Genomic DNA, 6,439 nt, shown 5'->3' with positions numbered 1-6,439 from the left:
ACCCTCCACCCAGACAGACTAGTCCAGATGTGGCCACATCTCATTGAGGAATGAGAACACCCTTGCCTGGGTGGCCACGCCTCTCCTAATAAAGCCCTGTATGCAGTTAGCGTTATTCACTGTTTGTAGTGTTTGCTCTATCAAACGGCATTTCAAATGATACTGCACAGAGGCTGTGTGCCTTTCTTACTGGGGACATAAGCAACCAGAACCTCCAGGTACAGAACAACCAACAAATCACGTGCCTGCCTCTGGCTATCAGATTCAGGCAGAAGTGATATCAGGGTCCCCTCATATACTCAGGCAGAAGAGGTGTGAGAACCCATATCTGAGCCCGAGCCCTGGACAGGCCTACCAGGTAGCGAGGGAAACGGATTCTCACAATCAACACACTTTTGCTGCCCTGCCAGAAACACTGGCAGATGTGAGCATAAAAGCACATATCCCAGCCATGAGTCAAGGGCTGACGTATTAGCTCCTTCATAAAGAAGTGACCTCACAGTCTCTTTCCCAGCCACGTTCCTGCTTCTGGCCTATCAACTCCAAGGACAGAAGGGACCTCCCAGCCACCTTCCCAGACTTGTGCCTCCTGCTGTCCCATGAGATCCTGAGGCACAGCCGACCTCAGCATAGCATTCCCACCCATCTCCTCCTTGTGGCCTATGGGGTCATCAGACAAAGGTGTCCCGATCCAATATGGGGGAGGGCTCTTAAATGATCCCAAGAGCGACATTAAGGCACAAATGAGGTCAGATGTTGTACAACCTTCCAAGTTTTATTTCCTATAATAACTGAAAACTGTGTTAGGACAGAGGGAAGAAGAAAGGAAAAAGAGGCAGACCAAAGCAAGAAAACAGAAGAGAGCTAGCAAGACTAGTTACTACTGGCAAGAAGCCAGCAACGTCCCACTGAGTCGGTCCCAATGCAGGTGATAGAGGGTTTGGTTCTTCTTCTGCTGCCAGCCAGGTGTCTTTCCCTCATGTTCAGGTGTTACAGTCCTTCAGATGTCTTCCAGGTGCGGGTCTTCAGCTCTCCCCACTTTTCTGCTTTTTGACGTGGGAATATGCAGTTCTTTTATTGTCCCAGTCCCCATGATTTCTCTGATAAGTCCACCCATTTCCACAGGACTCATTACCATATGTGCCGCCCCGAGACCCTCCATGGGCGCATGCCCAGGTGCTCATAGTGGTTTCTTCACCTTCCTCATGGGCAAGCACAGCTCGGTAGGCGTGGATATGGCGGTTTCTTCAGGGACATCTTGTGCGTATTCCCCACAACAACAGGATGTTGAGGCAGCAGCAGTGTTGAGACAACCAGCCAAAACAGTCTCTCACACCCTGCTGCAGCCTTGTCCCATATGGGGCTTTGCAGATAGCTCTGCTCCAATGTCTTCAGAAGGAGAGAGGCTGTACAGGGCTGTCCGTTCCCCCAAACCAGCCCTTGGACCAGCAGGAAGATGGAGATGGCCTCACAGCAAAGCTCACCTGTCAAGTTGGGGTGACCAGCAAGTGCTGGAAATGGCCAATGAGAGACACTGGGAGTGACAAAGACCCTGAGCAACCCTTTCTGTCTGTCCACACCACCAAGGCCACAGACCGACCTTCTCTCTCCTGCACCTGCATGTCTTCCATGCTTCCTACAAGCCCTGCCTCTGCACCACAAACACCCGGTGTGAGTCCTTACCCTGCATGGTCACACACTACGAGCTATACACTGGTATTTTTCTCCCCTGGGCACTTTCCAGCACAGCACAGCTCCCCCTAAACTCTTCCAACTGCCTCTGAACTCCCTCCACCTCCCCTGCCCTCTGCCCAGTGCAGCCCAGCCCGGCATGGCCCCACAGCTTTGCCCATCACAGGATGCGGCAGAGCTCTGGGCACTCATTCCACAGCCCCAGACCCTCTGAAGGGCACAGCAGCTCCTCAGGGGTGAAGAGAGATGAGCCCCAGGGGTGGGGGCGATGCATGGCACAAGGCCTGAGGAGATTCCCTTGTATGATGGAAATGCTGCAATGGAGGCCAGCTCTGTCACACAAGTGCCACTGCCTGTCCTTGCCTGCGACCACAGGGCTGCCACACAGCAGGACTGTAGCCATGCTTGAAGAGCACTCAGGCCTTCCACCAACCCAAGGGTTCAGAAGGAAAGCACGGAAGTGGGAAAAGAGCAGCTCGGGAAAGAACAAGTGCTGGTGCTCCCTGGCAGTGCTGCTGTGCCGGGACTCTTTTCTTCTTCCCCTCTGCACACAGGCACTCCTCCCTGCAGCTGCAGAGCAGGTCTTGGAGGGAGGATCTCAGAAAAAAAGTCACTGCAGGGCCATTTATTTGGTTTAAACTCACAGGGGGTATGGCTGTTCATTTGCACAGCCTCCAGGTCACAGAAAGCCTGGATATATTGTGAATTAGAAACCAGAGAAAGACAGACATTTCTTTGTGGAAAGCATTCAAATAAGTAAAACAAAGCAAAAAGAGCAAAGAAAAATCTGATTCAAACCCCCAAATCACTGTAAAAGAAACCAGAAGAAAGGCTGGGCCTATAATGACATAAGTACTATGCAGAAGACAACAGGTAGTCTATTCCTTCTCAAAAGCATCCAGTGATTACTTTTCTCAGGGCGTCCTTGATCTCATGGTTTCTCATGCTGTAGATGATGGGGTTCAAGACTGGAGGCACCGCTGAGTACAGAACTGCCATCGCCAGGTCCAGGGATGGCGAGGAGATAGAGGGGGGCTTCAGGTAGACAATCATGACAGTACTTATAAACAAGGAGACCACAGCGAGGTGAGGGAGGCAGGTGGAAAAGGCTTTGTGCCATCCCTGCTCAGAGGGGATCCTCAGCACCGCCCTGAAGATCTGCCCATAGGACAGCACAATGAAAACAAAACATCCAAATCCCAAACAGACAACTACTACAAGTACCCCAGCTTCCCTGAGTTATGCATCTGAACAGGCAAGCTTGAGGATCTGGGGGATTTCACAGAAGAACTGGTCCACAGCATTGCCTTGGCAGAGGGGTAGTGAAAATGTATTGGCAGTGTGCAGCACAGCATAGAGGAAAGCAGTGCCCCAGGTAGCTGCTGCCATGTGGACACAAGCTCTGCTGCCCAGGAGGGTTCCGTAGTGCAGGGGTTTGCAGATGGCAAACGGTCATAGGCCATGACAGTGAGAAGGAAACACTCTGCTGACATCAAAAAGACAAACAGAAAGACCTGTGCAGCACATCCTGCATAGGAGATGGCCCTGGTGTCCCAGAGGGAGTTGGCCATGGCTTTGGGGACAGTGGTGGAGATGGAGCCCAGATCAAGGAGGGAGAGGTTGAGGATGAAGAAATACATGGGGGTGTGGAGGCGGTGGTCACAGGCTATGGTGGTGATGATGAGGCTGTTGGCCAGGAGGGCAGCCAGGTAGATGGCCAGGAAGAGCCAGAAGTGCAAGAGCTGCAGCTCCCTCATGTCTGCACATGCCAGGAGGAGGAACTGGGTGATGGAGCTGCTGTTGGACATCTGCTGCCTCTGGGTGTGGAGCACTGAACAGGGAGGCAAGGGCAGTGACAAGTTAGGGCATTAGTCTCTGACCAAAATCAATGCCATTTCTTATACTACACGTTCACAGCATGTTTACTATTTCAATGATATTTTCATTCAGCTCCATTGCTGCAGCTCTGGTTTGTCCTGGCTGAGTGTGCCGTGAGGATCCAGACCTCTGCCTACTGGCTGACAGGGAATTAGCCCTGCTCTGTAGCAGTTGGGAATGGTGTCAGTCAGTCCTGGTGTTTGAATTGGTCCGATGAATCTGCTCCTAAAGTAAAAGTGTTTGTCAACATCTGCACTCCCAGGGCTAAGAAAACTCAATCAAAGCATTGTTTGAGAGAGAGTGGGGGTTTACAGCTCTCCCCCATCACACCTGGTGATTTTCTTGGATTTCAGAAACCCTCATCACTTCTGCTGCACTCAGAGAAAATAAAGTGGGTCCTGTGAGGAAAGAGTACTGCCTGCACCACAGTGCAGAGTGAAGGGAGCTGGTCTGTCACTCTGTCTTGTTGCCAGCTACCCTGAGATCTCACCTTTCTGAGATGGAGGGTAATCACACTCCCATGTTAACCTGGAAATACTCCAGGGACTACTGAGGGCAGAGACACCCTCTGCCCATCACAAAGTGACTCCCCCTTTCTCAAGGTCTCTGCACCCCACTTCTTGCCAAGGACTTACATGGGTCATTTCACAAACCCAGCAGCATTTCCTCACTCATGGTGTCTCTGTGCTTTTCCATGGGGCATTCAGGAACACCAAGATGCTATGGGACAGATCGGCATCCTGGAGGGCAGCTCTCAGGTTGCAAGGTCAGCCCAAGGAGGTAGTCAAGTGTCCTGATGATGGTATCTCAGGAAGGGAGAATGATACAGGCTGCATCGCCAACAGCTTGGAGGAAAGCTTGGATACCTGTAGCCTTGTTCCCATGGACACAGCTGCATGGGAGGACCCACAAGCTCAGTGTCTGACTCTGCAGCTGAAACTGCCATGCCCATAGAGCCTGACAGCAGGAACAAGGTAACAGTAGCAGTAACACAGACTAGAGGAGAAGCAAGAAAAAATGCAGTGATTGACTGGCTAAGAGAGGCAATGCAGAGGCACCTGAAGTCTCAGGGAAGATTTACCCTTACCCAGCTGTACGTGCCACCTCCCAGGCACCAACACAGCCAGGCAGTTGTTCTCAGTCCCTGTGCTCTACTTCAGGAGGCTCCGATCAGACTTACTGATCCCTCAGAGTTACAGCTCAGGAGTCTCAGTGAGCTGTTCAAGCATGACAGCTCCTTTTCCATTTCCCCTGAAAATTCCCCTAGAGTAGGAAACCGAAAACACAAATGCAGGAAAGCTTCTTAGGTTTATAGTGTGAGAAACTATGAATATGATATTGTTTATTAAGATTTATGTTAAGCCCAGTGTAAAGACTAAACTGCAAAAAGACATGAGATCGCTTATGTAATAAACGGGTTAAATTTGTTCAGGAAATCAAGAAGGGGGAAGAGATGTTGAGAGTTAACATATGCCTTGTGTAAATGACAAGACTTGCTCGAATTATGTGTGGAGGTCCCGGGAAGAGGGCACTTGCTATAACTTACTAGATAAGGGGGAAAAAGTAATGGCTATGACTCCCTAGATAAGGAAAGGAAGAACAACAGCTGCATTTCTCCACATCAGAAGACATTCCATATCAAAGGACAGTCATCCTTGAGAAGATCTACCGAATCTGCATGGTAACAGACCTACACCAGTGAAGAAAGAAGAAACAAGACAAGGCGGAGACTTACAAGAAAAGGGTACATGAAATGTATATAAGGAATGTAACTAACCTAAAGTTACGGCAGTTGGTGGAGCGCAGACTCCCCTGCCGTCCAGCGCTGTATTTGCTCATATTCTACTTGCTATAATTAATAAAATTTTAATTGGATTATGATCCCTTGTGGTCGCAATTTATGACAATTCTTGGTGCCGTGACTCGGATAAGGAACGGTGGGCTTCTGTCCTCCAGGGAGGCGCCCCGCGGCAATCCGCGGCCCCGTGACCGACAGCCTACCTCAACCTTACCGACGATCCTAAATTCTAGAATAGTGAGCAAAGGAGAAACCGGTAAAATCCCATAAAAATTCTGTGCACGGGAGTCCGGACGAAGACGCAGGACGCGTAAGTATATTGCGAATTTGTTCACGGGTTTGCCGTTCGGGCGGGATTGGGTTTCCTGGATTATAACAAATGAGAGGTTCAATATACTGAACCAAGCGAGCGTGGACTCTTAAGTACTGCGTTTCCCATCTCCCGCGAGGGACTGGGCCCGGAACAAGGGGAGCGAGTGAGTGTGTGTGTGTGGATAATCCAGAAGATGGGGGCGAAGGGCAGCAAGCCTTCGACTCCCATGGGAAGGGTACCCACTGTACCTAAGAATACCCCTCTGGCATATATCTTAGACAATTGGAGATATTTCCCTGGAACATTAGGGAAAGATAAGCAGAAAATGATAGAATATTGTACTAAGGTATGGGGAGGGAAGAAGATTTCTAAAAATGTCTTTTGGCCAGTCTATGGGTCAGAAGAAGATTGGGTAAGACAGCAATTAAACCTCTGGGTTAATAATAAAAAACCCCTTAACCCGGAGGAGAGTCAGTATGCGGAAGTGTGGCTAGAAAGACCGGGAGCTAGACTTTACCCACTGAATGAAGTAAAAACTAATCAAAAGAAAAAGAAGGAAGAGTTAGACGAAACCCTTCTAACCCCCCCCCCCCCCCTTACATTCCTCCTCCTGCTCCCGCAGCCCCTCCAGAGGTCCCCAGAGCGCCCAATCCCCAACCAGAGTCGGAACAAGGGTCCCCCCTTCCTCCTAGACGCGTGACTAGGAGCCAAAAAGGGGCAGCTCAGATATATCCTCTAAGGGAAATGCCCATGGGGGG

The 6,439-nt window shown here is 50.3% G+C and overlaps 1 pseudogene; it reads right to left on the bottom strand.

The window, feature by feature from the left end:
* Window positions 1-2,580: 2,580 nt before the first annotated feature.
* LOC126036946 (olfactory receptor 14C36-like) lies at window positions 2,581-3,500 on the bottom strand (annotated as a pseudogene).
* Window positions 3,501-6,439: the final 2,939 nt, after the last annotated feature.

The sequence above is a fragment of the Accipiter gentilis genome, unplaced genomic scaffold (assembly GCF_929443795.1).
Source record: "Accipiter gentilis unplaced genomic scaffold, bAccGen1.1, whole genome shotgun sequence".
Classification (NCBI taxonomy): domain Eukaryota; kingdom Metazoa; phylum Chordata; class Aves; order Accipitriformes; family Accipitridae; genus Astur; species Astur gentilis.
The sequence above is the reverse complement of the archived record's forward strand: the minus strand, read 5'-3'. Positions and strand labels throughout refer to the sequence as shown.